Raw genomic sequence first — 21,419 nt, forward strand, 5'->3', positions numbered from 1 at the left:
CAACCCTGGGCGTCGCACCAGTCGCATTGTTGAAATCGCAATCATGTGAAATGAGCCCTCTAAAAATCGCATTGCGACGCGTGCGACAGCACCGATTTTCGTCGTTGCAGTCACAGCATGTGAAACAGCCTTTAAAGTAGTTTCTCAGTTGCGCGACCCTTCCTTTCGAGCAGGGCGCGACTTGTTCCTGGGACTGTGAGGGCGCTGCGGTCGAGCTCTGCACCAAGTGAGCCGCGCTGCTCTGCTGACATGTGCACGTTACTTGCGGGTGTTTGCGCTTCTTGTGCTGTAGCCGATTTTATTTTCTCATTGCGTGTGCCTTGTCACTGTCCTCGGGCACGTGGCTGGTGGTCGAGGTCTTTTGCGTCCGGTCCAAGTTTTGCGCTCATGGAGACGCCAGTACCGGCGACGTGTGGGTCACCAAGCGTTAACATTCCGTGTGCACTTTGCTTTGTAGGCCCACCTTTTTTTCCATCTCACTCCTTTCTTCGGACGTGCACCCTCAGGTATGGTGTCTGTAGAATATTATACTTCAGCTTAAACAACAACAGAAAGAAATAACGGCTGCTTTATTCAGCGAGCACCATGTAAATACCGAGTGCCGCGACTAACAACCATAACTGTGCCAGGCTATAGCAGACGACGCTCGGATGCTTGGCGCGGAGGTCGATGGCAGTGCTGCGGTGGCGGGAACGGCAGCGGGCTGCGTGGTGCGCATAGGCGAGGAGTGGGGTACATAAAAAGGATCTATAAGCGTTGTTGCGCCGGGTGGCCGATGTGATGCTGATCGTTTGATCATATGTACGCGGTGCTTAGGGAACATGTGCTCCTTTTTTGTGTGAATTAACGATCACTAAGCCCTGGGGCCTGTGCAACGCTATGAGCTCGCTGTATGTTTCTTGCGGTACGCCGTTGTTGATTATCGTAGTGCGGTCAATTCGCGCTTCTTTGTTTCCGGCTCATGAGAAGCTGATGTACCCTCGCCGCTCCCGCATCGGGTCACAGTGCACAGAAGAATGTGTTGATAGTTGTGCTATCGCGTGCTGTAGTTCACCGCAATTCAACACTACGCTGGACGGACTGTTGGTGCAGTCGATGCGGCGTGAACGGACACGAAGGAGCACTCGCCTCGGAAGGTAAGTTCGGCGCCTTGCGCATTCTTATGGTTCATGTAGTGTACCTTGTCATGCGCAGCAGAAGATGATTAGTACAGCTACAAGGACAATAACAGTGATTCCCTAATGTTCGTTCGATATCGGAGTGCACATTTAGCAAAAAGTTTCATGAAAATTACCCCGAGATTAATGTTGCTAAGAGCTTCATCTATTGTTTATTTTCTTTTTGTTTTGAAGTATGCTAGCGCCGGGTCATCGCTTGGTCTGAACGGGCAGAGAAATTCAAGCAGGAAATGTCACTGCTTCTGTACGTAATTTCTCAGCAAGAAATCGTATAGACAATTCTAGAAATACGTTGATGTGTAGCGCAAATGTTTTCCCAGCTAACGTTAACGCGCGACGGCATCCAAATGATCTGACTCGTGAGAAGATTTCAGCTTGTATGCAAACTTTGATGCTTATAGATTGTCGCCAAGGCAACCTGTATTTCTTGCGTTTAGTGTTCTGTTTGTTTTCGTGCCTTTGACACGTTGAATAACCGCCTGTGATGTAAGAATGAAATATTTAATTTCTCTAAGCGGATGCAGCTTCATGTAGCTGGCTATACGAGAGCTTTCCACAATTTGACGCGATGTTGTCAAATCACAAGTTTGCAGTTGCAGCAGTGATTATAATAAGCTGAACATTTATTGTTTAGGGATGTCACAATTTCCTGAGACGGAGGCATCTCTGCACCACATAGGCTGCGGCACTATGCAGCTTGAACAGCACGACAAAGCATCTGATCTGCCTGCTTTGACAAGGTACGTACTAAACGGTCACAGCCATTTATGTGTTCTAGGGTCTGTTCGTGTATTTGGTACCTTTCAACTTTTCTGAGTCTCTCATGCAATTTTTAAATTCTTGCTATTCTACAATTTTACTAATGTTCCATTAAGTAATGAGAATGAAGTTCTATTAGTGAAGATGTTCTAAAGCTGTTGAGAAATGAGGTGGTATAGGATTGCGAAAATGCACGTAAAAAACAGTCCTGGCACTTTGCTTTCTTAATTGCAAGCAATGAAAAATCCCTAATAAAAATAGCAGAGGGGCACTTGCTTTAGGTAAGTTTATTAAGATACGTTCCAGAAGCAGGCTGAGTTTGCAGCAACAAAAGCACTGAGAAAAACTCACTGATCTAAAAACATGTTAGTTTCTGCTTTTCCAAGTGTGCTGCTTGTGTACAGCGTGTCAAGGTAAATAATGGTTAATAATATATGCATAGAAAAGTGTGGATGCTGAGAGAAAGCTTTAGGAAAGTGCGTGCTGTCTTTCCAACACAGGATTTCTGTCTAGAATTTTTGTAAAATATGAAGTGCACAGGCTCGCAAACAATGTTCAACACTTTTGCTTTAGATTTTAATGTAGCCAGTTCATTATGTGTCCCTAGTATAGCTTAGCATCAAGCTTGAAGCTGATCTCTGATGTCACATCAGTTGCAGGATGCAATAACGTGGTATCACAAACTGCCTGTTACGCATGTCAGTCAACCTGGTGCAGTTGTCACAGGTGATAGTATAACTGAAAGCTGCGCATTCTTTGCCCTTCTGCACATGATGTGGGATAGAGTTTGAACTATGCTATAGTGGCACCATCTCCCTCACCTTCTCTTCCTCATTATTTTATCAAGTTGCAATAATATGCACAACTTCTAAAGGTTTGATTATGGTGTTGTCTGCTGAACTTGGCTGATGTGAATTTCAGTAGTTTGGGGTACCCTCAAAGCTATGCTGTACTTAGCATGCATTTTAAAATGGTCAATTTGACATATGTGGTTGGCTGTGGCATTCTGAGAAACAAGGCCTCTTGTGAATAATGCATATATGCATTATTAGCATATTCTAATACTCTTTCAAGAAGCAGCCTATAGGCTGCTCCCCGAAGAAGTGACCACCTTTGCTTACGCTACGTGGCAGTCTGGTCCAGTTTACTTAACCTGTCTGCCATCTATGCACGAGGAGGAGGAGAGAAGCGAAAAAAGGGACCTTCGATTTATGTTTTTGCACAGATGGCTCATACATTGCACTTTTCTTATCTCGCAGGCTTTGTTAACTCAAAGCTTTCTATGGGCGAATATCAGCATTTCATTCCTATTTATACCTAATAAGAATTACTTTGTTCACAGTGTCACTTTTTATATTATACTTTTTGTGAGACTAAGCTCACTTGTTTTAATGCAAGTGTGGCTGGGCCTGCAGAAAGAGTAAGCAGACTACTGTGTTGCTGATCAGTGCTGATCTCCACGTCCGAGCTGGTCCCACAACATCCAGGCACCACTGTGCTTTGCTTCATTGACAAGGTAATATGATATAGACACCTTGCACCTCAGTATCAGTTTTGAGAAATATGCTAAGACACAAGGGTTGGCCTTGGTGATAAATACACTCGTGTTCTCTCTTTTTAAGCGTTCTTCTTGCAGTGTTCCTCATGTACATGTTTTCAGAGGATGCTTAAATGCAAACTGCCATGGAACTTGTTTATGCCTTAAAGTAGCACTCTTTCACCAAGAAAAAAGCCTTATTTAATGCACAATTCATAAGAAAGGTGAGGAGGTGACAGGACATAACAGTCTAACAGCCATCCAATTTTACTGCTTGCACAGCAATATAAAGTGAGAGGTGAAAGGGCAAGAACAGATAAATCGACAATGTATGTTGCTCACACAACTGTGAAAAGGAGCATGACTACTATGACACTTGTTTTACAACGATAAATAAGCAGTCTTGCTTTCTGATAATCCACTGGAGGGCGAGCCAACTCGCAGATTCTCTGTCACACATATAAGGAAAGGCTCACAAATCTTGCCAGCCCTATGTTCGTAACACATTGCCACAGTTGCATAGTTTTCAAACAAAATAATGCAAGTGAGCTTTGCACTACCAAGTGACCACCAAATGACCTGAGCATTCAGTTAACATGGTTGCAGATCCAGTCATTTATACATTGGCCTGTTTTGCCGACGTGGTGTCTACTGCACGACAGTGGTATTTAATATCCATCAACACCCCTGTGCTCTACGTACTCTTTCTTGCATGCTTTTTTTTTCACAGGTAGTGGAAGATTACTTGATTCCAGAACAATTTCGTTTGTTCTGCACATGATAGTGCAGAACACTATCACTAACACTATCACTAGCATGGCACTTTGGCAGTAGCGGCAGCATCTGACGCATGTCCGCTGAAACACGTTTTTGAAATATTACAGCCTCATCGCCGATACTGTGAGCCCATACCGCCGCGCGGATTTCCCTGCCATAGATCTGCTATCAACGCACTTTCCGAAGCGCCCCCTGGACCAGTGGCTATATCAAGTCTTGACAACCGTTTTCCTGCGCACTTTGGCAGTAGCGGCAGCATCTGACGCATGTCCGCTGAAACACGTTTTTGAAATATTACAGGTACGGTGGCTTCTGCCTCGTCTACAAGCTTTACCCGTGGAATCGTCGGGCGCTCGTCGCAAGACTGTGATGCCCGTGCCCCGTCTTTGGCCTACCCCGGTTTCAAGCACTCAACTTGACTCCCGGTTTCTTCTGCCACTTGCAGCCTCATCGCCGATACTGTGAGCCCATACCGCCGCGCGGATTTCCCTGTCATAGATCTGCTATCAACGCACTTTCCGAAGCGCCCCCTGGACTAGTGGCTATATCAAGTCCTGACAACCGTTTTGCTGCGCACATTGGCAGTAGCGGCAGCATCCGACGCATGTCCGCTGAAACACGTTTTTGAAATATTACAGGTTGGTGGTTTTCTATCAGTTACCTTTTGTATGTGCTAGCCGCTGCTGCCAACGCTGCTTGAGATTTACGAGTGTTACTAGTACCTGTTGAAATGTCGCGCTGTTGTGTGTGCCGCTCCGCGGTGCCTGACAATGGCTTGTACATGACTTGCTGTGAGTGCAAATTCAAATTTCATTTTGGTTCGTGCTCCGGTATAACGGAAGAAGCTTTTACTGGAAAGCGCGACATGTCTAAGAAGGCATGGAAATGTGAGACATGTCGGGGGGTGGGACAAGGGGTGGTTGCTGAAATTGAGCGGCACACGCCGTAGAGAGACATAGCAGTTCGACTTCTAGCAATCGAAACCAAGCTAGATACCCTTTTGGATCTGCCAATCAAACTTGTGGAACTAGAATCGTCTGTGCAACATATTCCTGATAAATTCGATGAATTTCAGACGAGGCTGCAGGCTCAGGAAAAAGTTACCACACAACTATCAAACAGAGTTGATCAACTTGAACATGCAGATTCGAGCAGTGAATTGTCTCAAATCAAACGGGATCTGGATAATCTTGAATGCCGTAGCCGCAGGTTAAATATTGAAGTACACGGTATTACTGAAAGCGAGAACGAAGACCTAATGATGAAGGTAAACGAAGTAGCGATGCAAATTAAGCTTCCACTATTGAACAAGAGTGATGTTATGGCTATACACAGACTTCCCGCTAAACCAGGCAAAACTCGGGCGATCATTATCCGTTTTGTTCACTAGGAACTTCGCGATTCCTGGCTTGCTAACAAGAAGCAACTAAAGGACCATGGGCACGTGTTTTTCTGTGAAAATATGACACGGCTATCACGTGCTATTTTATCAAAGACGAAGGAATGGGCCCAGACCTCAGGATACGCATACGTCTGGCACTCAAACGGTAAAGTTTTGGTGCGAAAAAGAAGCGGCGACCGAGCTGTTGTCATACGCGGCGAGGAGGATCTGGCCAGTCTTACAGCCTCGAATTGATGGCGGCATACGTGATAGCAAAAGATGTGTTATGTTTACTAAACCACAATGGCGACCCTGGAATTCCGATTTTCTGGGGATGTCGCGTCGTTAATGAACCAATGTCCACTTTCAATATTTCATTTTAATGTGCGAAGTTTGAGAAATAAGTTTGATGAAGTCAGTTTGTATCTGTCTGAGCTGCAACACTGCTTCGATTTGCTTTGTTTTAGTGAAACGTGGTTTACATCAGAGGATGAATGCGCTTCTATTTTTGGATATGACTGTATCTCTGTTTACCGAACGAAAAAACTAGGAGGAGGAATTGCTATTTATGTCCGTTCTGGTTTGTCGTACAGTATAATCCCCGAGCTCAAGATTGTTAACGAATGCTATGAATGCATTGGTCTTCAGTGCATGAACACCTTGATTTCGCTAGTGTACCGCACGCCATCTGGATCCATGTGCAAGTTCTTAGAATTTACTGAAAAATTATTAGAACTCAGCACCGAACTTAAACTCGAAACAATATTAATGGGCGATTTTAATATAGATGCTTGCCCAGACAACCTAGAGTATACGCGTTTTCAGGAAACTTTTGAATCATACGGGTGTTCAAATGTCATCAACGTGCCTACTCGCATCACACCTACAAGCCAGACAACACTTGACCTCTGTGTGACGAGTTTTTCTGCTGAATATGTAAAGGCAGGAGTCTTGATGTGCGATCTTAGTGATCACTTGCCTATATACTGTCTGCTACCTCATAGACAGCCATCCAATATATGCCCTGAAAGCTTAAAAAGAATTTATTCAGAACAAAGTGTTAAGAAATTTGTTGAACTAGTCTCTGGTTATCGGTGGGACGAAGTGACCGCGGAAACTGATGTAAACAATGCTTACGATGTTTTTATATCTACCTTCGCGTTGTTATACAACAGATGTTTCCCACTCAAGAAGTTTAAAAACACAACAAAGCTAGAAAGCCTTGGATAACTCGTGACCTCTATAACAGGATAAAATGCCGTAACAAGCTCTTCCAAATCTTTTTGAGTAGCAGAAGCGAAGATGACTTTCGGACTTTCAAATCTGAGCGTAACAAATTGAATTCCGATATTAAACGCTCTAAACAAGAATATTACGCGAACAAGTTTTTTGCTATCATGGGAAATTCAAATCTCATGTGGAAAGCGATCAATGAAGTAATGAACAAAGGCGCTATCACAAGAAATGTCGCATTTCAGCATAGTGAATTGTCAGATATTGAGGTTGCAAATACTTTTAATTCTCATTTTATTGATGCTGGTGCGTCCTCACAAAATGATACACCAGCCTCTTGCACGGAATATATATTAAATCGATGTTCTTCAACGCTGTTCTTGGTGCCTACTGAGCAGCACGAGATACAGACAATAATTTTATCGTTGAAAGACAGTTGTGCTTCAGGTGAAGATGATATAAAAGTGAAGCCTTTGAAAGCCGTTGGTGAAATTGTAAGCACGCCTCTTTCACATATCTGTAACCTAATTCTTTCTAACGGTGTGTTTCCAGATAGGATGAAGCTAGCCCGAGTGACTGTCATTCATAAGAGTGGCCCAGTTAACGACATGAATAACTACAGGCCAATATCCGTTCTTTCTGTCTTCGCGAAAATTGCTGAGCATGTAATTAATAGAAGACTTTGTGAGTTTCTAAACACGTATAACATAATAGCTCAGGAGCAATATGGTTTCTGTAAGGCTAAATCTTCAGAAACCGCTTTACTTGAAATAAAGGAACAAATCCTTGACAACATAGAAAACCGAATGCTAACTCTAGGTATCTTTCTAGATTTTAGGAAGGCCTTCGATTGCGTGCAACACGATGTCCTTTTGAAAAAGCTACCTCTTTATGGAATTCGTGGTGTCGCATTATCCTTAATAAATAGCTATCTGACCTCTAGAACACAGTACACAACAATAAATGGAGTTAGTTCCGAAATTCAGCACATTAAGTATGGCGTGCCGCAAGGATCCGTCTTGGGGCCTGTTTTATTTTTACTCTACATTAACGATATTGTCAATATTCAAGGCTGTTCCAATATTATTTTATACGCGGATGATACTAACGTGTTCTTCTCAGGGAGGGAAACAGGAAATCTTTTTGAGGAAGCTAACATCTGGTTACAGCAACTAAGCTTGTGGCTAAATGCGAATAAACTCCAATTAAACATAACTAAAACTAAGTATCTAGTGTTTAAATCAAAAGGAACAATAATCCACCCTCAGATAACACTCCAGTTTCAGAAGGTCAACCTCGAACAGGCAACAACAGCCAGATTTTTAGGAGTTATATTCCATGAAAATATGTCCTGGACACCGCACGTTCTTAGAAAAAATATCGCTCGTGCTGTCGGTGTGCTAAATAGGTTGCGATATTTGCTACCAATAAATGTGAAGCGCAATATTTACAACGCGCTTATACATTCTCGATTAACGTATTGTTTGCTAGTTTGGTCAACCACTACACAAACTAACTTAAAATCAATTCAAACACTCCAAAACCGCGCACTGCGCGCGATAGGTAACTTAGAACGTACTGATACCACTAAACTATACTATAACAAATATAAAATATTAACAGCATCAAAACTTCACACTTACAAATTATTCCTCGAAATTTCACGGCAATTCTGGGAAGACAAATGTTCCTTCCAAAGCAAATACCATGGCAGAACGACAAACTATAACCTCAGAAAAACTCTGATAGGAAAACCACGTTGCAGAACGAAATACGGAGATCAAAAACTAGCAGTTCAACTTCCTAACCTCCTAAACGACTACCCCTTGGTATTGGACCTGCTAAATTCTGGAATTTCAAAGCAAAGCTTTAAGAAAACGGTAAAGGAATTGTTACTATCCGAAGACTAATAGAAATGTTGAACTACAGGTATAGAAAGTTTTGTTCATGTTTCTTGTTGTTGTTTTTAGAAAACTGTGTAAACTTTAACTTTCAGCTACAGGTGTGGAAAATTTCGTACATACATTTTTTTCCTGTCATTGTTGTGCTTCAATTGATTAGAAAACTGTTTAAACTTTAACCTTTTTTTTTCTTTCTTCTTACGCGAATTGTGTACTCAAGTGTTGGAAATGTGTACTACTTTAATTTCATGTGTGATCTCCTGAAAGCCTGCCACTGCCATGTTGCTGCCAATGTACGGGTGGCACGGCCTAGTCAGGCAAATGTATTGCCTTTAGCCGTGTCCCCTAAGACAATCTGTTCATTGTCTTAAATAAATCAATAAAGAAAGAAAGAAAGAAAGAAAGAACTTTCCAGTCTTATATTAAACATGGAATTGGGTAGGAAAATGTGGTATTTTTTATAGTACCGTGGTGCATTCAGATTGTGCAGAGGCTTCAAGCTTTATTGACAAAAATTGGGATGAAGCCATAAGAGGAGAATTGTAAAAGTGTAACGAAAGCCTCCTGATAGATATGCTGAGTTGTGCTGCTGTGGACACTTATTGGTTATCCCTACTGGGTAACGCTGTTAGGGTTATGGATGCTTTGACACTGTAGGGCCTACAAGATGGCTAGCATTACGGAACACATTAAAACAACTGTAGGGATGCTTTTCGTGCTATGGTATCATAATTGGCCCACAAAGTGACCACCTTTGCTTACACTATGTGGCAATCTGGTCAAGTTTACTTAACCTGACTGCCATCTATGCATGAGGAGGAGAAGGGACTAAAAATGAAGGGACCTTTGATTAATGTTCTTGTACAGAGGGCCCATACATTGCATTTTTCTTATCTTGCAGGCTTTGTTACTTAAAGCTTTCTACGGGCGAATATCAGCATTTCATACCTACTATGTATTGCTTTGTTCACAGTGTCACTTTCTATATTTACCGTATTCACTATCATAATGATCGCACTCACGTAATGATTGCAGCCCTGAATTTTGTTGTCCAAATTCGATTTTTTTTATTTCCTGTGTAATGATTGCACCCCTAACTTGCTGCAGCGATATGTCATGTGCCAAGTCTAGCTATTAATGATCGCGCTTACCATCTGTCGAATGCTACGCGAACAACTCTTCAAGATAAACCAAGCGGTTTGCTCGCACCAAACATTTTTAAGCAGATGCTCGTTTTCATTCCTTTCATCACTTTCCGCACTTCCATGACAAAAAAGCTACAACCAAAATTGCCTTTATTATGTGTAGGCTTTGTAATAGTTGTGGTCAACAACAACAAAAAAGATGCCTTTCGATTCTTCTCATCTGCACTCGTGGGCACGCAACAAATCACGAGCGGCAACAATAGCAGCCACGTTTACACTGATACGTTAGAAGTGCACCCTATCCATACGCCGACACTTGTAACAGCTAAGATATTTGCCCACCCTTAGCAGAAACGTGCTGTATTAGGATAGTAGTGAAGACAAATGCTGCAGTTTCCGCAGCATGCCCGCCGTGTCTTTCTATGTCACTGGCAGCTAAGCGTGCCCATCTGTTTCTGCCCCCTCATAGTGGACATGGCGACGTTATTGCCACAAACTTACCGATATTAACGATATTATTCATTACTGATATGGAAGAAACTTTCAATGCAAGTAATGTACTCGAGAGAAAAAAAATCGCGTTCGGCGCATTTGGTGTGTCCAGCTTGCTACGCCGGCCGCCACTTTTGTTTCGGTATCCCGCACTACATACAGTGGCAGCCACCTATTTGTTGACCTGTTGCCATCCTACAGCAAACGCGGGATGAAAAAAATTCTTTTTGCGGGAAATTTAACCGGCATAATGATCACACACCTGAATTTGCGACCATTTTTTTACAAGAAAGTGCGATCATTATGCGAGTAAATACAGTACTCTTGTGGCACCAAGCTAACTTGTTTTATTGCAGGTGTGGCTGGGCCTGCAGAAAAGTTGTAAGCAGACTGCAGTGTTGCTGATCAGTGCTGATCTCCACGTCCGAGCTGGTCCCACAACATCCAGGCACCACTGTGCTTTCACAAGGTAATATGTTGTGGACACCTTGCACCTCAGTATCAGTTTTGAGTTTGACTTGATAAATATTTAAGAAGACACAAGGGTTGGCCTTGGTGATAAATACACTCGTGTTCTTTTTTTAAAGTGCTCTTTCTGCAGTGTTCCTCATGTACATGTTTTCAGATGATGTTTACACTCCTTAAATGCAAACTGCCATGGAGCTTGTTTAGGCCTCAAACTAGAACTCTTTCACCAAGAAAAAATCCTCATTTAACGCACAATTCATAAGGAAGGTAAGGAGGTGACATCCAGTGTCTAACTATCCAGTTTGACTGCTTGCCCAGCAAGCAAGGGAGAAGCGAAAGGGCAAGAGCAGATAAATCGGCAATGCATGTTGCTTGCACAACTGCGAATGCGACACATGGCATGGCTACTATGAATGCTGATATGACGATAAAAATATTGTAGTTTTTACATTAGCCGGTAAACTAATTAATATTTTACACCAGCAAACAACCAGTTTGGTAGCTGTAGTTGTTGCACTACTTCAGGATTAACATATTATTTTTAATGAAAATTAAGTAGTGCTGCGGTTAGCGAAGCTATTTCTGCCTGTACAATAAATTAGGCATTTTTAAAGAGGCGGCATATAACAATTGTGTTGCTGTGCCACATAATTAGTAAAGTGAGGGGAGGTTTAAGTAAGCGAAAGAGGAAGATTACCCTGGCCGTACAAACAGATCCTTGTCTGTGCTGTCGTCGCTGTGATGCAACGGCTCCCAGATAACTGGGGAGGGGGGAGGGGGCTAAAATTAGCCTTAAAAAGCTGACGCAATAATACGAAAAGCCATTGTAGAAAGCGTGGTTGCACCTTTGTTTGACCAGTGCAGTATCGGGGGCAGGGCCAGACAGCAGCTGAAATGTTATGTAATAGAAGCTGTTCATATTGACACGTGTACTTGTCTTTATCGGGCGACAAGTTTTGCCGCCGAACAAATGTTATCGCACAGCGCGGGGCGCGCCTGCATGTATCCGAAGTTTCTGGAAAGTTATCGATGCTTCTATCCGCTGTCTGTTGTCGCCGAACGTTGTGTTACCTGATTTCATCGCTTGACACGAATGGTGTAGAACATTTTAGAAGGCATGCGGGTCCCACCGTTTAATCTGGAACATTCGATGATTGCTGTATAAAAGCCGACGCGCTTGACCCGCTCATCAGATTCCCGAAGATCGCCGACCGTGTTCGCCGCTGTCGTTGTGCTATAAGTGCAGCCTGTTTTGTGGGCACAGGTTCGCCCAATAAAAGCTAGTTTTGTATTCCACCGTATTGCTTCTTTCTTCACCGTCACTACCACGTGACATCTGGTGGAGGTGCTTTTGGTTCATGTACCGGACGCCCCCGACAAGCCGCGATCCAAGCCCGGAACGCAAAGACAACACCAACGTAGTCCCGGACCATCGAGCAAGCCGGCGTCTTCAACAACTGCCTCCGGAGCACAGACTTTTGCCTGAGACGACCAGGAAGATCGCCACCAAGTCCACCCCAATGGCAGCCCCAGCGTCCCCCATCGTGCTGCAGCAGCCCAGGGAACCACCGACGTTCCGCGGTTCCACATTTGAGGACCCGGAAACCTGGCTGGAAACGTTTGAGAGGGTCGCCACGTTTAACAACTGGGCAAGCGACGACAAGCTACGACATGTCTATTTCGCTTTGGCGGACGCCGCCAAGACGTGGTTCGAGAATCGAGAAGCCACCTTTACGACGTGGGACCTCTTCCGAAGCGGCTTCCTGCAAACGTTTCAAAGCGTCGTGCGAAAAGAGCGAGCCCAAGCTCTACTGGAGACAAGAGCGCAGCTGCCCAATGAGACGATCGCGATCTTCAATGAGGAAATGAGCCGTCTGTTCCGCCACGCCGACCCAGAAATGTCCGAGGAGAAGAAGGTACGTCTACTGAGGCGTGGTGTAAAAGAGGAACTTTTCGCCGATATGGTAAGAAGCCCACTGAAGACCGTCGACGAGTTTCTTCGTGAGGCGACGAGCATCGAGAAAACACTGGAATTGCGGAACCGGCAATTCGACCGACGCACCAAGCCAACAAGCTACACCGGAATTCAATCACTGGCCACGGAGGACCTATGCGAGACCATCAGGGCCATTGTGCGCGAAGAACTGCGCAAGGTCTTGCCTTCGTCGCAGCCTCAAGTGGCCTCGATCGCGGACGTCGTGAAGAAGAGGTGCACCGATCGCTAGGAGTTCCTGAGGTGCAACCACAATTACCGCAGCCCCAGCCAGAAGCGATGACTTACGCCGCCGTCGCTGGCCGTCAAGCTCCCCCTCCGCGACAACGCCAGGGGCCTGTAACGCCGCAATTCCGTCGTCCACCGCCGCCGCCGCCGCCAGCATGCCCACCCGTCGCCCAGCGCACCTACGCGAGGAAAACGGACATCTGGCGCGCCCCCGACCACCGCCCGCTCTGCTACCACTGCGGCGAAGCCGGCCATGTATACCGCCGATGCCCATACCGCGACCTGGGATTGCGAGGCTTCGCCGTCAACGCACAGCGCCCGAGGGAAGGTGAACGCCCTCGTGACATCGTCGACTACCTCGCCGCTACTCAGTGGAGCCCTCGACGACCGTCCCGTTCACCGTCAACAGGCCGCTACCTGTCGCCGCAGCGCCGAGCATACACCTGCCCAGCCCGGGGCCGCTCTGCGAGCCCATATCCGGAAAACTAAAAGCAGCAACCGATGGAGGTGCGGTTTCTGTTCGTCGAACTGACGAAGATCCTCCGCCGCCGACGAAGACGACGAAGAAACGACCTCGACGACATAACGACACGCCGCCGTCCCGACGAAGTCGGGAAGGCACGACTAAACCGACGAACGACGACTTGACGACACGACGTTCCAACTTCAGTTCATCACGTCGCAGCCGGGATCCGACGCCAAGACCTAACTGCAACGCCAGACAAAGGACCACCGACCTCGACATGCTTCTCGATGGCCACGCAGTTACCGCCTTAGTCGACACAGGGGCTGATTACTCCGTAATGAGTGGACACATCGCCGCCCATTTCAAGAAAGTTAAAACTGCATGGGAAGGCCCTCAAATTCGAACCACTGGAGGACACCTCATTACGCCGTCTGGAGTCTGCACGGCAAGAATTGCCGTTCATGACCGGACTTACCCTGCCACCTTCGTTATCCTCCAACAGTGTTCACGAGACCTCATTCTCGGCATGGACTTCCTGAACCAACACGGCGCAGTCATAGACCTGAAGTCGAAGTCAATAACGCTGTCGGAAGATCAAGCGATGCCGCCGGAGAGCCCTCGTAGTCACGACGCCTTGAGGGTGCTCGAAGATCAAGTGAGCATCCCGCCTCGCTCCAGCATTGTCATATCGGTCGGCCCCGAAACACCCGTTGACGTAGAAGGCGTCATCGAAGGCGACCAACGTCTACTGCTCGACCGTGAAATTTGCGTCGCAAGAGGGATCGCTCGACTGCACGGAGGAAACACGAAGGTGTTGCTGACAAACTTGAGCCAGGAGTTAAAACACATCAACAAGGGCACGACGATCGCATACATCGAGGAAATTCAGGAAACCAGCGATGCGTTTGTCCTCTCGGATTCTGTCGCATCTACCACGACGACCGTAGTTCCCGAGCCAGACTTCGACATAAATCCAAGTCTCCCCATGATTAAGAAGGAACAGCTCAGAAGCCTGCTTCGACGATACAAAGACTGCTTTTCGACGTCATCGAGGATTCGACATACCCCAGTCGCAAAGCTTCGCATAATAACCGAAGAGTGCGCTCGACCACTACGCCAGAGCCCTTACCAAGTTTCGACTCGAGAACGCGAAGCTATAAGACACCAAGTCGATGAAATGCTGCGCGACGACATCATCCAGCCGCCGAAAAGCCCGTGGGCATCTCCAGTTGTCTTAGTGAAGAAAAAGGACGGAACCCTACGTTTCTGCGTCGATTATCGTCGATTGAACAAAATCACGAAGAAAGACGTATACCCCCTCCCACGGATAGACGACGCATTGGATCGGCTCTGCAATGCTAAATACTTCTCATCGATGGACCTCAAGTCTGGCTATTGGCAAATAGAAGTCGACGAAAGAGATCGCGAAAAGACTGCCTTCATCACCCCAGACGGCCTCTACGAGTTGAAGCTTATGCAATTCGGACTGTGCTCGGCGCCTGCAACGTTCCAGCGCGTCATGGACACCGTATTAGCAGGATTGAAGTGGCAGACCTGTCTCGTTTACTTGCATGACGTCGTCGTCTTCGCCGGAAATTTCGACGATCACCTGAGGCGGCTTGCGACAGTACTAGACGCCATCAAGTCATCAGGGCTCACTCTGAAGCCGGAAAAGTGCCGCTTTGCTTACGATGAGCTTCTGTTCCTAGGCCACGTAATCAGCAAATCTGGTGTCCGCCCAGACCCGCAAAAGACAGCTGCCATCGCACAGTTCCCGCAACCCATCGACAAGAAGGCAGTGCGTAGATTCCTTGGCATTTGTGCCTACTACAGGCGCTTTGTCAAGGACTTTTCACGCATCGCCGAGCCGTTGACACGTCTAACTAAATGTGATGTTGAGTTCAAGTGGGAAACGCCGCAGGCCGACGCATTTGAAGAACTCAAACGACGCATGCAGTCGCCGCCGGTACTTGCGCACTTTGACGAGTACGCCGATACAGAAATCCATACTGACGCCAGTAGCCTAGGCCTCGGTGCCGTTCTAGTCCAGAGGAGAAACGGAGTCGAACAGGTGATAGCTTACGCTAGCCGGTCGCTGTCAAAAGCGGAAGGCAACTATTCTACGACCGAAAAGGATTGCCTCGCCATCGTTTGGGCTACAGCTAAATTTCGCCCTTATCTTTATGGCAGGCCATTTAAAGTCGTCAGTGACTATCACGCGCTGTGTTGGCCAGCGAATATAAAGGATGCTTCAGGACGACTGGCACGGTGGAGCCTCAGACTCCAAGAATACGACATCACTGTAACCTACAAGTCTGGACGAAAACACTCCGATGCCGATTGTCTATCACGCGCACCCATTGACCCGCCGCCGCAAGATGACGAGAATGACGACGCCTTCTTTGGAATGATAAGCGCGGAAGACTTCGCCGAGCAGCGACGGGCAGACCCGGAGCTGAAAGGCCTCGTCGAATATTTGGAAGGGCACACCGACGTTGTCCCAGAACATTTAGGCGCGCATTATCTTCCTTCACGCTTCAAAACAATCTACTCATGAAGACGAACTTCTCCCCAGTCCGCGCCAACTACCTTCTTGTTGTCCCGTCAGGACTTCGTCCAGAAGTATTCCACGCCCTACATGACGATCCGACCGCTGGACCGCTAGGATTTTCCCGGACACTATCGAGGATACAAGAAAAATATTATTGGCCGCACCTGACCGCCGACGTCGCCCGTTATGTCAGAACATGCCGAGACTGTCAGCGACGCAAGACACCGCCGACTAGGCCAGCCGGATTACTACAGCCAATCGAGCCTCCTTGCCGACCATTCCAGCAGATCGGGATGGACTTGCTGGGACCCATTCCGACGTCAACAACCGGAAATAAATGGATCGTCGTGACGACGGACTACCTCACCCGCTTCGCTGAAACTAAAGCACTGCCGAAAGGTAGTGCAGCCGAAGTGGCGAAATTCTTTGTCGAAAACATCCTGTTGCGACATGGCGCCCCAGAAGTCCTCATCACCGACAGAGGAACGGCCTTTACAGCGGAGCTCACTCAAGCCATTCTGAGCTAGTCGGACAAGGCACAGGAGGACAACGGCCTACCACCCACAGACGAATGGTCTTACGGAGCGGCTGAATAAGATCCTCGCCGACATGCTGGCAATGTACGTCGACGTCGAACACAAGACCTGGGATGCCGTCCTGCCGTACGTAACATTCGCTTACAACACGTCGGTGCAAGAAACAACACAGATCACGCCGTTCAAGTTGGTTTACGGCAGGAACCCGACGACGACGCTCGACGCCATGCTGCCGCACGTAACGGACGAAGAGAATCTTGACGTCGCCACCTATCTCCAGCGCGCCGAAGAAGCCCGACAGCTCGCCCGGCTGCGAATCAAGAACCAGCAGAGGACCGACAGCCGACACTACAACCTCCGACGACGCTTCGTCGAGTACCAGCCCGGCGACCGTGTTTGGGTATGGACCCCGATACGCCGACGAGGACTGAGTGAGAAACTATGGCGACGCTATTTCGGACCCTACAAGGTCATCCGACGTATTGGCGCACTGGACTATGAGGTCGTGCCAGACGGCATTTCGCATTCACAGCGACGTCGCGCACGACCTTAAGTGGTCCACGTGGTGCGTCTTAAACCATTTTACGGACGCTAACGAACTTTCCTTATTTTGCTTTTTTCTTTGCTATGAGCGCTTACTTATTTCGTTTGTTTGCAGCATCGGGTCGATGCTTTTTCAGAGGGGGGTATTGACACGTGTACTTGTCTTTATCGGGCGACAAGTTTTGCCGCCGAACAAACGTTATCGCACAGCGCGGGGCGCGCCTGCATGTATCCGAAGTTTCTGGAAAGTTATCGATGCTTCTATCCGCTGTCTGTTGTCGCCGAACGTTGTGTTACCTGATTTCATCGCTTGACACGAATGGTGTAGAACATTTTAGAAGGCATGCGGGTCCCAACGTTTAATCTGGAACATTCGATGATTGCTGTATAAAAGCCGATGCGCTTGACCCGCTCATCAGATTCCCGACGATCGCCTACCGTGTTCGCCGCTGTCGTTGTGCTATAAGTGCAGCCTGTTTTGTGGGCACAGGTTCGCCCAATAAAATCTAGTTTTGTATTCCACCGTATTGCTTCTTTCTTCACCGTCACTACCACGTGACAATATTCAGTGCTCTAACATGCTAACAAAAACTGTCATTTAGTTTCTATAGTGGTAATAAAGGTACATTAATCTTTCCTGTAAACAATTCTGCACTGTCATCTATGCAGTGTTTTCCATCTGCATGTTCCGCAGTGCGGTAGCAAAAAGCTGTGAAATCTGTGTATTCACTTGCATGAGCTGGTTATACTTTTTGAATACTTTGTTTAGCGCAAAACAACACACAGAAGAAAGACGACAGGACAAGGCGCTACTCTCAACTGACATCATTTTATTGCGTCACTCCTTTATAGACCGCTCAAACCAGAGGAACATGCGCAGTGAGCACCATGCGGTGGAGCCACCAACAACATCCGATCCAAAGAGCGCACTCATGCGACAGAATCCAAAAAATCAAATTCAGCGCTGTACAAGGTTAAGGAAGGCACACAAAAGCACTGCGACTCCAATGACTTAATGAAAAATGCTTCCGATAACTCTCGGGCGGTGGTGTCACGGCCCTTTTTCAAAATCGTGGTATCACGAAACTAGGGATGCATTTGCATGTTTTACAATGCTGAGCCAAATGGGAACCTGTGCCTGTTGGTATGGATCTCATGTTCTCTAAGGCGCTCGTTAACACAGCGGCCTGACTGCCCTACATACAGTTTGCCACATGACAAGGGAATCTTATAAATGACACCGACGCTGGATTCTACAAACTTCACGTGGTTCTTTTCACAATCAGGTTTTTCGCTTGTTTTAGAAATACGGCTGCACAACATTGACAGTTTCTGAGGAGCGGAAAACACTACCGGAATTTGGTGTTTAGTGGCGACATTCTTTACATTGTGAGCCACTCTGTGGCAATACGGCACAACTTCAGGCCTCTTTTGTGTGATGCAGTTACTTTTGTGCCGCTTCCATTTCAGTTTCTGAAGCAATACCTCTGAGACTGACGTCACTACTACACTTGGGTAACCAGCAGCCTGCAGCCTATTTAACTGTGCAATGAAACTCATGTTCGCAGAGTGATGACAAGATTTCATTAGGGAAGATTCTAAACACATCAAAGCAATGGCGCGTTTCTCAGTCTTTGAGTGCGCAGACGCGTAAGGTAAAAGTTCCTTACGTGCGCGTGGCGAGTACATCCAACAGGCGTGGAGCTATTAGCGTGGAGCTATGATGAGCTATTTCGCAGGGTGATGACGTGCATCGAAGAAAGTGGCGAGGTAGATTTTCGCAATGCCACCGGGTTATCTTCGGAAAGTTTCACGTCCCTTCTTGAATTTTATTTAAGTGCAACTTTTATCCTGTTCGAAAATAACCTTTTTATCCAGAACAATGGTGTGTGTATTGGTTCATGTGTGGTGCCTGCTCTTTGTAATATTTTTTTATCTTTTGTGGACCGCGCTCTTAAGAGTGCCTTAAACAGCGACTCGGTTCAAATTTTTAGATATGTTGACGATTTTCTTGTTGTGATAAAACAGACTAACAACGAATGCTCCGTGACGGTAGCTGATATTTTAACACGGTTCAATGGCAATGGCGAAGGTTGAACTTTCACACATGAGCTATCTAGGGACGGTAAACTCCAGTTTTTAGATTTGCAGCTATTCTTACAAACAGGCCACGCCTGTTGGATGTACTCGCCACGCGCACGTAAGGAACTTTTACCTTATGCGTCTGCGCACTCAAAGACTGTGAAACGCGCCATTGCTTTGATGTGTTTAGAATCTTCCTTAACGGAATCTTGTCATCACTCTGCGAACATGAGTTTCATTGCACAGTTAAATAGGCTGCAGGCTACTGGTTACCCCAGTGTGGTGGTGACGTCAGTCTCGGAAGTATTGCTTCAGAAACTGAAAGGGAAGCAGCACAAATGTAACTGCATCACACAAAAGAAGAGGCCTGAAGTTGTGCCGTATTGCCACAGAGTGGCTCACAATCTAAAGAATGTCGCCACTAAATACCAAATTCCGGTAGTGTTTCCCACTCCTCAGAAACTGTCAATGTTGTGCAGCCGTATTTCTAAAACAAGTAAAAAACCTGGTTGTGAAAAGAACCATGTGAAGTTTGTAGAATGCAGCGTCGGTGTCGTTTATATAAGATTCCCTTGTCATGTGGCAAAGTGTATGTAGGGCAGTCAGGCCGCTGTGTTAACGAGCGCCTTAGAGAACATGACCGATCCATACCAACAGGCACAGGCTCCCATTTGGCTCAGAATTGTAAAACATGCAAATGCAAACCCATGTTTCGTGATACCACGATTTTGAAAAAGAGCCGTGACACCACCGCCCGAGAGTTATCGGAAGCATTTTTCATTAAGTCATTGGAGTCACAGTGCATTAGTGTGCCTTCCTTAACCTTGTACAGCGCTGAATTTGGTTTTTTGGATTCTGTCTGCGCTCTTTGGATCGGATGTTGTTGGTGGCTCCACCGCATGGTGCTCACTGCGCATGTTCCTCTGGTTTGAGCGGTCTATAAAGGAGTGACGCAATAAAATGATGTCAGTTGAGAGTAGCGCCTTGTCCTGTCGTCTTTCTTGTGTGTGTCGTTTTGCGCTAAACAAAGAATTCATGGATTCGCACCAACTAGCCCGCCAACGCAATGTGCTGGTTATACTTGTTCATTTAATGTAATATACTTGTGGAAAAGTATTAGACTATTTCTGTGGTCTTGTATTGCAATTCTGCAGCCATTTCTATTGTTTGTGAAACACGAACATTTAACAGAGAGGAGAACAAGACAATGCGAGGACGAGCACTTGCTTTCAACTGCTGTGGTTAATCTTGAAATATCAATTTACGTAGGTAGAAAACTCATAAGCCTCCGTGTTCTCTTTTTCCTGTTTCTCTGTGAGATGTTCACGCTTTACACACATCATGCAAGAACCAGCCCAATCAGTTATGCAGTGGAGCTACCTATTGTGCATGTCAGTTCCAATGGCTTGTTGTAATCTAACAGGGCTGGCTGCTTTGTTTCCATTTTTGTGCAGATGCATACGAGCACTGTTTCAAAAACGCCGAGCACTGTGGATACGGAGGCAAGGAGGCTGAAGGACCTGAACAAGCACCTGGCCACCATGCTTCGAGATGCAAAATAAAGATGGTTTGTGTTAATTGTGGGCCCTAAAAAGTGTCCTCTTTGTCTCTGAGCTGGCACATCGGCCGACTCACGTGATCGAAATTAATCGCTGCAATGTTGGCAGAAGGTGTTACTGTGTGGAACTTCACCAAAAATATTGCATGAACAAAAGAACTCATTCAACACAAATGCGAACACTCGTAGAATGCAGCTAAACAAGAATAGTGTCATTTTGTATAGCTGAATGAGAACATTTTCATGTAGCATACACAAACGAGAACGATATCGTTGAGCATCACCGTGTGAGAACCATCTCGTCAAGCATAGCTATGCGAGAATAATCTCGTTTAATATACCCACACGAGAACGATCTCGTTCAGTGACGATGTCCACTCGTACACATGTGATGTACGACGTCGTTGAGTCTACGGAGGAATAATAGCGTACAGAAGTTCTCGTGAAATTCTCATATTTTTTCAATAGGGAACGTTAGGTACTCACTATACCTATCCTATTAGGTCCGATATGTCAATGTTTAAGTCTCCTGCGAGAATCACACGTTTATTTAGTCCATCCCTTTTAAGGAATCTAGCGAGTTCCTCTAAA

General features: G+C 46.2%; 1 long non-coding RNA gene across 1 annotated transcript; it reads left to right on the forward strand.

The window, feature by feature from the left end:
• Positions 1-1,811: 1,811 nt before the first annotated feature.
• Positions 1,812-20,854, forward strand: LOC135900817 (uncharacterized). Its single transcript, XR_010563950.2, has 4 exons — positions 1,812-1,918; positions 3,336-3,453; positions 10,760-10,872; positions 20,725-20,854. It is a non-coding gene; the product is annotated as an uncharacterized lncRNA (long non-coding RNA).
• Positions 20,855-21,419: the final 565 nt, after the last annotated feature.

This window comes from Dermacentor albipictus, unplaced genomic scaffold (genome assembly GCF_038994185.2).
Source record: "Dermacentor albipictus isolate Rhodes 1998 colony unplaced genomic scaffold, USDA_Dalb.pri_finalv2 scaffold_159, whole genome shotgun sequence".
Lineage (NCBI taxonomy): Eukaryota > Metazoa > Arthropoda > Arachnida > Ixodida > Ixodidae > Dermacentor > Dermacentor albipictus.